Source organism: Myotis daubentonii, chromosome 2 (assembly GCF_963259705.1).
Source record: "Myotis daubentonii chromosome 2, mMyoDau2.1, whole genome shotgun sequence".
NCBI classification, from domain to species: domain Eukaryota; kingdom Metazoa; phylum Chordata; class Mammalia; order Chiroptera; family Vespertilionidae; genus Myotis; species Myotis daubentonii.
The window spans coordinates 50,501,229-50,511,056 of NC_081841.1; the positions used below are offsets into that span (position 1 = coordinate 50,501,229).

Below are 9,828 nucleotides of genomic sequence, written 5' to 3' on the forward strand. Positions count from 1 at the left end.
CCCTTTGAGACAGCATGGAAGGACCGGGAGAACACTATGCTAAGCGAAATAAGCCAGTCAGGGAAAGACAAGTATCACATGATCTTACTCATATGTGGAATCTAATGAACAAAATAAACTGATGAACAAAATAGATCCAGAGACACAGAAGCATGGAACAGACTGGAATCTCAGAGGGAAGGTGGGGGTGGGTGGGAAGAGATCTCTTTCTTCAAAGGGAACAGGCTGTGGCTGGCTAGGCACCGCTGTGTCTAGGAAGCTCCAGGGTTGACTTAGTGGTACCATTTGGCCAGAGCCCAGAGGTGACCTCCTCAGCTGCTAGCTCTGCTCTGGGAGGAGAAAGTAGCTCTAGTTCGCCCACAAGCCTCCACTGGCTCTGCTCTTGTTTGTGCCCACAAACGGGAACAGGCTTCCTGGATTCCAGTTCTGGCTTGCTCATACTTGCTCATACTGCATGACCCCATGTGAAGCCTAGAAACCCTCTAGGACTCAGTTTTCCTATCTGTAAAATGGGGTGACCTCTCTGACTCCTCTCTCCTTACAGGGCATAGAAGAAAAGGATGAGATCATGTCTGGAGAGGAACTGTAGCTGAAAAGACAGGTTTCCTCGTGAGGGGTTGGGGGGGTGGGAGTGAGGAACTCAGCCGGGCCTTAGGGAGAAGCCATTGGCTTTGATGTTGCCTTCTTCCTACAGGGCCTACAAGCTGCCCAGGAAAGCAGGGGTGGGGCTGTGGAGAGGAAGGGACAGCAAAGCCAAGAGCTTTAGCCTTCTAGCGCCAGGGACAGGAAGTGAGGTGCTGTCTACAGAGGAAGTAAGAAGCAAACACCCCCCAACTTCCCCTCAGCCTACAGTGGAAAGGAGGCTCCAGCTTCAGGAGGCTGAAGTCCCAGGGCTGGGGAAAGAGAAAGCAGCAGTGGGGGTGGGAAGGGGGCATTATCATCACCATCTGGCGGAGAAGAGGGTTTTATGTCTTGGACACAATAAAACTCAAGGGGCACAGAATCAGGGAGGAGAGAGAAGAGAAGCCACTGAAGTCAAGTTGAGAAACCCAGCTTTCTGGGTCCATGGTATCACATCTGCGGTCCCGGCCCCAGACTCCAGGCCTGCTCCACAACCCCACCCCTAAGATGGGCCAGGTCTGATTACTCACTCTTACAGTATATGTCCTTTCTTTGCAGCCTTTACCACAGAGGTAATTCTTTGACTGTTCAATTATCTGATTAATGTTGGCTTTTTGATGACCATTGGACCCCCGGAGTCTAGCATAGCACCTATCACATAGTTAAGGGCTGGCTGGGTGAATGTGCTGACCACTGCTTGAGAATTCCTCAGAGGCTGGTTTTGGCCTAACCCTGGCATCTGAATCAAATTCAGTATACGAAGCTGAATGAACACTACTCATGGCCTGGGGTCGACGGGGAGACCCTCGGGTGAGTGGTAAAGGTCAGAAGCTGACGCAGATGCCAGGAAAAATCTATGCACACCTAGATATTGCCAACAGGTAAGGCAACAGAAGAAGATATGTCTTTTGGGTAAGGGGGAAAAGGATACATATTTGTATTTGTTTTTGTGTAAAGATACTCTGGAGGGATGTAAGAAACTAATAAGTGATTCTCTTATTATTATGGAGGGAGAGGGAGTGGAGATGGGAGCAAGATCCAAAATGTATGGCTTTTTTTCAATTTGATTTTTAGACTGGTTTAAAAAAAAAATCTAGTGAACCTTAGCTGGTTTGGCTCAGTGGATAGAGCGTCGGCCTGTGGACTGAAAGGGTTCTGGGTTCGATTCCAGTCAAGGACACATGCCTGGGTTGTGGGCTCGATCCCCAGTAGGGGGTATGCAGGAGGCAGCCGATCAATGATTCTCTCTCATCACTGATATTTCTATCTCTCGCCATCTCCCTTTCTCTCTGAAATCAATATAAATACATTTTTTTAAAAATCTAGTGAAAAAATAAAGTATAAAACTTTAAAAAATATAAGAAGGGTCCTGGCCAGTGTGGCTCAGTTGGTTGAGCATCATCCCATTTACAGAGAGGTCGCTGGTTCAGTTCCTAGTCAGGGCACATGCCTGGGTTTCAGGCTCAATCCCTAGTAGGGGGCGTGCAGGAGGCAGCCAATGGATGGTTCTTTCTCATCAACCATTGATGTTTCTCTCTCCCTCTGCCTTCCGCTATCCCTCTAAAATCAATAAAAGCGTACCAAAAAAAAGTTTTAAAAAATGTTAGAAGGAATAACCACGTGGCCAAGTGATTCCTAAAGCCCCTCCCGGCTGGGGCCATCTACTCTCTCTTCCCCTATTAGAAAGTACGAACCAAGCCCCTGAAACAGGGAGGGGTGAGCAGATCTGGCCAAATGAGTAGGGGATTCTGGCCAAGGGATGCCAGTGTTTCCACTCCCTTTCTTCCCAGAAATCTCTCCTTGGGCTAGGGGAGAGGCCCTCCCACACCCAGACTGTGGTGTGGGGTGGTAACACCAAATTATTCACAAGCTGATCCGGGCCACTTCAGCCTGGATAAGCGTTCATCATAGATTCTTGGGTAGGGGGCTAATAGGGTCTGGCCAAGGTCAGAGGCAGAGGTGGGAGGCTGGGCAAGGTGAGAGTTTGGGGCAGGTAGGGATAGAATGGGGTAAGTGACTCCTGGACAGGCCTAGGGCTGTTGCAGGCAGGTTCTGAGGGTGTCTCAACAGATCCTCACACAAAAGGGCCAATAACAGCCCCCACATCAAGCTAGCTGGGGGGGTGAAGTGAATCAGCCTCTGGGAACTACAGTTGCTGAGAACCCCAGAGCCACGCCCCAGGAGTTCCAGGGACCCTCACAGTCCTGTCTAGGAAAAGCCTCATTATTCCTCTATCCAGGGGGTCTTTAGGGAGGGACAATTTGAGAACTGCTGACCAATGCCCCAAGCAGCACCCAACACCCAAGCCCTACAGGCACAGCATGAGCAGCAGAATGGGGTGTTGCTCCTTTAAAATGAGCTATACTTGCCCTGACCGGTTTGGCTCAGTGGATAGAGCGTGGACTCAAGGGTCCCAGGTTCGACTCCAGTCAAGGGCATGAACCTTGGTTGTGGGCACATCCCCAGTAGGGAGTGTGCAGGAGGCAGCTGATCGATGTTTCTCTCTCATTGATGTTTCTGACTCTATCCCTCTCCCTTCCTCTCTGTAAAAAAATCAATAAAATATATAATAAAATAAAATAAAATTAGCTATACTTAAAAAAAAAAAAAAAAAAAAGCTTACTGAGGACTGAAGAATTCCCAGAGCTCAAGGACCAGCATAAGGTTCAGGGAGCTGTGCCTGATTGGGCTCTTCTCAGTGGCTGCTGGATTTTTAGAAATCAGTAATAACAGCAATGATAATTCACCTTAATAACAGCCTGGCCTCCTCAGGACTCTTTCATCTTGTAACTCTCAGAGCTGGGAAAACGGTAATTATCGAGCAGGTGCCACACCCCAATGATGATGTGTTATTAATCCATCAGCACAGGCTGGGAAACTGAGGCTCAGGGAGAAGGATTTCCCCTCAAACAGAGCTAAGGATGCAAGTGCCAAGGCCACTGGGCAGTGAAGAAACGAAGGTGCCAGCTCCATATCTGTTGTGTTTTGAGGGGATACTGAAGATAAGGGCACTCCTTCCAGAGTCAGCCAGATCTGGGTCTGAGGAGGTGAGGAAAGACCCCAGATGTGTGTCCCAAGCCCCTCCCCAGGTGAAGCAGGGCTTGGTCGTAGCCCTGTCTGGGAACCAGGGCCTCTGATCTTGAGTGCATACACCCACCCACTCTCCCCAAGTTCTGCAAAGCAGCCTGACAGCTGCTTGGAGCAACTCCTCCATCTCTGCAACTTGAGCAGAAACCACAGGGTAAGGGGGGCTTAGCCCTCCAAATAACCGCATGCCACAGGTACAGTCCATAAAGTGGGAGCGGGGCGCATCCTGAAGCTGGGTAGGCGGATCAGACCAAGAACCCATCAGAAGTGGGGAGACCGCTTCTTGGGAACCAAAGCCCATATCCCCAGCCCCCTTCCGTTTTGGCACTGATTTTACAATAAAGAGATCCTTCCTATAGCAAGGTCTGTTTGAGCTGGTCATGTTGCAGAAAACTGCAGAGGAGGCCCAGCTGGCCTGTGCCCTCCAAGAGAGCAGGGAAGGGTGGGCAAAGAGTCATAGAACACCGAAGACCTTTTCCCAGGGTGGCCACAGAGGGAAGCAGCAGGGACTCAAATGAGAAGGTAAGGATAAAGACATTGCCTGTAAAGGTCTATCCACAGTCTATATGTGCCTGGTCCTGCGAGAGATGCTATCGAGAGATGCTAGGAACATATGTAACTCAGCTCCGATGCCAGGAACAGATGCAACTCAGCTCCGGAGAAACCATAAGGGCCAAGCCAGGTAGCAACCAATGACCTTGTCCTCTAACCTTCCAGGGCAGAGCCTGGGGAAAAGTATTAAGCGTGATGCTGGGAGGGATTTAAAGTTGTTCACTTCCACATATTAGACAGATGACCAGAGCCCTTGGAGGTTTCCTGAGATAATACTCTGCCCCTCCTAGGGCCCAGCTCTCTATAATCTCATCTTCAAGAACTACCTTCTCCGCATTAAATTCAGCCAGGCGTCCTCATGCACGAGAAACTAAGGCAGAATGGTACCACGGAAAACACTTGACCAGAGTCAGGAGCCCTGCCTGACACTCATCACTGTATGAATCACTTTTCCCTCTGGACTTCAGTTTCCCCATTTTTAACACGAGGGCATTAACACTGTCTCTAGGATTCCTTCCTGTCTATGATTCTATGTTGCTTTGATGTAGTGCCACATTTCAGGTTACTTTACGTAAATTTGCATGTTCAATCAGAAATCCCAAACTTTGAGTGTAGAAAATCCAATCAGTCCTTTAGTGCAGCTTGGCTGGGGCTGGAGGAACCTGCCAGGTTCGGGTGAGGACTGTTACAGCAGACAGTGGTGAACTGGGGGAGGAGCCAGGGGAAACAGGGCCAGGAAGCAGCACTTGTTCTGAGAGACGCGGTTCTGGTGAACCATGGCTGGTGTGGCCCAGGACCCTTCAGCTACTAAATCAGGGTCCTTTCTCTTCCTGCTTCTGAAGAGGTCTCTAGCTTGCCAGCGTCAGCCACACCCCAAGAGGGAACAGCAGCCTCTGCCTAGCAACAGCTGCATCCTTCACTCTGACAGGGACTCCGCCATCACCCACTTTCTGGGAAACTGACCTCCCTGGGAGCTTCAGTTCTCCCTTCCAGGGGCTCCTAGCAGTGAGAAAGGCTTCCTTGGGGGGTCTAACTAAACACCTCCTGCTGCAGTTTCACTCCCATGGGAGGCAGGGCCCAAGGGGGCTAGCAGAGGGAAGGACAATATTGGCAGGAGAATCTGCCGGCATCCAACCAATCCACGGCCTCTCTAACTCTCTGACATCCCACTCAGCACCTGGGAGAGCAAGGATGAAAACAAACAAGGAAAAAGCGAAGGCCTTTGGCTCCTGGGCTACAGAGCAAGTCCCAACCTGGGGAGCCTGACTCCTGAGAAAGTCTTCAACCCAGAGGGAAGGAGGCTGGGAAAAGTGGGCTGGCATGGCAGGGCCTGGGAGGCTGGCTGGGCTGGGTGCGGGCAGCAGGGGAGAGCCCTCAGCCCCTTGCCTGGGAGCTGGGGGTGTGAGTGCAGAGGTGAGGTGAGTAGGGCAGGGAGTGGAATGGGCAACAACAGTGGGCCCTCCTTGTCCTCTTCCCTTAAGAGGGCAAATGAGTGTGCTGTGCTCTCTGGCCCAGATCCTAAAACAAGTCCCAACAACTGAGATGCAAACTGTCTCCTGGGAATCTGCTTGCTTTGCTGGCCTTTGGCGGCCTCCTCCTTTCTCAACCCCTCCCCATAGGCCCAACTCAAAGGCTGGCCCGCCAGGATGTCTCACCAGAGGCCTTGATGGGTGGGCCAAACCCCAGCAGCAGTTCATAGCCCAAGGCACCAGGGGTGAGAAGGACAAGGACTACTCTTAGGTAGCATAAGGTAGTCTACTCCTCTCCCCCCAAGGTTCTAATCCCAAGTAATCATGAGATTTAGAACCACATCACCTAACACCTGCCTCTCCAAATGGGCCGCCCTACCCGAGGACCTTTCTCCCCTCCGGAATCACTCATCAGTGGAACCACACAGTACCACACGTGGAAGGGACTGTTAGAGCCTTCCAGCCCAACTGCTGAATTTTATAGATGGGGTAAACTGGCCCAGAGAGACAAACTGTCTTGGCCAAGGTCATACAGCAGGCTAAGTGCAGGGACCAAAACTCCTGACCCAGTCCACAGCGACAACAGCTTGGTCCTCATGTATATTGGTTTTCACCTGCCAATTGTGGCAGAGCCATGTTCCCTGCAGCCCAGGCCACGAAACATGATGGAGGGCCCATGCCACCTCATGCCTGAGGGCTGATGCCACCTAAGACACAGACCACAGACTTTGAAAACACAGTTGAACTTTGCGGGACTCTCCCCAGAGAGGAGTACCTGTGTCCCTCTGAGGCAGGGAGCACAATAGCCCAGGTTGTTCTTAGGGAGACAAGGGGCCAATATGAACGTGAATTTTGTGACGCCCTTTTTGCCAGACAAGGGGTCTCAGAGCCAGCTGGCATGTCTTGCAAGAGGGTCTGCAACAGGCAACTGTGATAGATCCATTATCCCCCCAGTACTAACCACAGAATGGCTAGACACTGACCCCCTCTTTAGGGTCCCTCAGGACTATCTCTGTCCCAGGCGTATGTTTCCAACCATGACCTCTGGCAGACAATTGTGCTTAGGCAGGAAGACCTCTGGGAGACAGAACAGGAATAAGAGGAATTGCCTTTATAGCCAGAGAGGGAATTCATCAGCCCAAGAAGACCCCTGGGTCCTTAGAAAGGCGAGCATCAAAAAGTAGCAGCTGGACAGGCTGGGTAGATAGCGCTGACACACCTGGACAACTAGGCCTGTGGGAGGTTCGGTGCCCCTGTGCCCTTGGGACATTGCCAGGGCTGTACCCTTATCCTGGGCCCACCTGGGATAAGGATAAGGAGATTCCTTAAGCGGGCCTGAGGTTCGGACAACCGCTTTCCCCGTCGGGCTAGGCCAGGGGAGTGTCGGGCGTTCTCGGCATTCTTCTGACACCGCAGCCAGGACCCAGAGTCTTTTCTGCAGGCGCTGCCCTGGCCCCATTCCCTGCCCAGCCCTTCTCCCTCCCTCCGCCTCTCTTTAGTGTTCAGCCCATCGGGCTGGCTGCCCTCCTCCGATCTGCCTCCCCTCGAAGCCATGAAGGGTCGGTCCCCGAGGCCCTGATCTCTCCGCCTCTCCCCGCTCCTCCACGCCCTGCCGCCCCAGGCCACAGGAACTGCGAAGTGTAAAGAGGAGCCCGCGGCTCGTCTCCGCGCCTGCGCTTTGGGAAGAGCCTCCCCCGCCGCAACCACCGGGCACCGCTAAGCGGCACCCGGACGGTGGGATGCGGGTGGGTGGGGTGCGCAGCTGGGACAAGGTCAGTGCTTTCAAAGAAGAAGGGAGACCGCCCCCGGAACATCCCCCTCTTCCGAAAGTTTCCCTTCCGGGGCCACGGAGTGTGCGCGAGGATGGCGCGGGGGGCTGAAGGGGATGGGGTGGGGGTGGACAGAGTCCCAACCCGACCCCTGGGGAGAGTGCGGCGGGAGGGGGAGGCAGACAGCGAGGTCCGGGCTGGAAGCCGCGCTGCCCGGGATGAACCCAGGCTGCCACGAGCGTCTTACCCTTCGTGCCTCTCACCCCCAGCCCGTGGCTTACAGACCCCACCACTCGCCGCCTTTAAGTCCCAAGGAGGCCAGAACTCACCGAAATCAGGTGTTGAGCTGGACCAGGGCAGGCCGGATACGCCGGGTCCATGGCCAAGGCTCGGGGGCGAGGGGCTGAGAAGGGGGGTTGCTGGGTCCGCCTCTTGATGTCAAGGCTTTAAAGGGGCTAGGGAACTCCGCCCCTCTCCCAGATCCCGCCTCCCGCATCCCGCGCAGCCAATCCGCGCTCACCCTGGGTGCACGCCCCTCCCAGCTCCTCCAGATGTTCCCAGGACAAGAGCGAAGTCTGCCCCGGCGGCGCGCGCCGCTTCCGCCCGGGAGGGAAGGACTGCCCCTCCCCCGCTGTACAGAAACACTTTCCCGGGGCCGGGCCGGGTGGGCCTGGTAGAACCTCCTCTGTGCGGGGACAAGGGACGCCAGGCTGGGTCGAACTGGGGTGAAATAGGGGAGCATCTATAGCACCGAAAACTAAGTGGGTGCGCGCGGACCCACAGACATGCGCGTCTGCTTCCGTGGGGCTGGGCGTGCACGTGTATATGTGGTTGTGAGCGTTGGGGTTTGTAATTTGCCTTCCTGCATACGTGTTAGGAGTAAATCTAAGGGAAGAGGCTTGACTGCCTCCTTGGCCTTAAATTCTCCCGCCTCTCTTTTCTTCCTTCGGGATGGGGTCCTCCCAGTAATAAGGAAAATTGACGCCGGGAACAGACTCCACTCCTCTCAGAGCTTTGCTGGCCTGTTTCCTCACTGGTTTAGGAGGGAAGGCTGAGCAGAAAAAGCATAAAACCTTGTTCTCAGCCACTTGCTATCTCAGTGGGGATGAGTCCCTTCCCTATTGAACTAACTAACCTCGAGCTTAAAAGAGGAAAAGCAAACAGCTCACTTTGGCTCTTGACCTCAGAGCTCCCTTTGCTCCCATTCTCATTGGTCCTTAGATAAACTATTTGCCCTCATCTGGATCCCATATAATCTTCATAATCTGCATTGTACTGACTGGCCTGAATATGCAGGTTCTGAACTGGGTCCTGCAAGGAAATAAAAAGGGATCCCTAGCCACAGTCTCTGTCCATTTTATTTAAATTGCTTCGGTTGTGGGATACATTAAAGCATCATGTTAGTAGTCAAAGGAACATAAAAGTCAAGGGAACATATGGTGCTCAGACTGACTAGGATTAATCTAGAGTTCCTCTGTGAAGAAGGCTCTGTAATTTAAAATGGGATTTGGCCTTAGCCAGTTTGACTCAGTAGATAGAGCATCAGCCTGAGGACTGAAGGGATCCTGGCTCGATTCTGGTCAAGGGCATGTACATTGGTTGCAGGCTCAATCACTGGCAGCATTCGGGGTGTGTGCGGGAGGCAACCAATCTCACAACGTTTCTGTCTCTCCCTCTAAAAATCAATGGGAAAAATATCTTTGGATGAGGATTAAAACACACACATACACACACTCACACACAAACAAACAAAAAAAAATGGGACTTGAAGGGTAGAGAAAAATTTTGTGTAAGATTTAGTCAGGGTAAGGACATAAAGGAGACTCAGATAGGAAAGAGCAAATTATCTATGTGGGAGATAGTGAGCAATTACCTTGGTAGGGTGGGAAGTGGGAGAAGTCCATGGCGGAGGTTTTGTATGGAGATCAGACCAGGATATAGATTTGATAGCACGTGATAAGTCATGGTGGGTTCTTGAGCATTAGAGGTAGCTTGACTTTTTCAAATGCCTGAGGGCAGTTGTTATTGGACCCTAAAAGATGCCATGATGGTTACCTATACCAGCTCTTTCACCTTTGCTTTAAAATTATTTCATTGGTTTATCCTTAACATACAATTAAGTATACTAATATAGATCTTAGGTGCTCCGTTTTGTGAATTTCAACAGTAATATATACCTATGTAACTCCCCAAATAAGATACTGAATCATTACTCCAGAAAGTTCCCTCATGCCCCTTTATAGTTGATTACTCTGCACCTACCACCACCCACCCCTGCAAACCCTGAATTCTATCACTTTAGTTTTATCTATTCATGGATTTTTTTTTAT

The 9,828-nt window shown here is 51.9% G+C and overlaps 1 protein-coding gene across 4 annotated transcripts in view; it reads right to left on the reverse strand.

The window, feature by feature from the left end:
* The window catches only part of NCKAP5L (NCK associated protein 5 like), a 35,488-nt gene extending 27,508 nt beyond the window's left edge, over positions 1-7,980 (reverse strand). For 3 of the 4 annotated variants that reach the window (XM_059682809.1, XM_059682808.1, XM_059682806.1), the window contains exon 1: positions 7,828-7,980. The gene's annotated coding sequence lies outside the window, so the exon portion shown is untranslated. The remainder of the gene's footprint in view (positions 1-7,827) is intronic. The other variant, XM_059682807.1, reaches the window with a different exon arrangement.
* Positions 7,981-9,828: the final 1,848 nt, after the last annotated feature.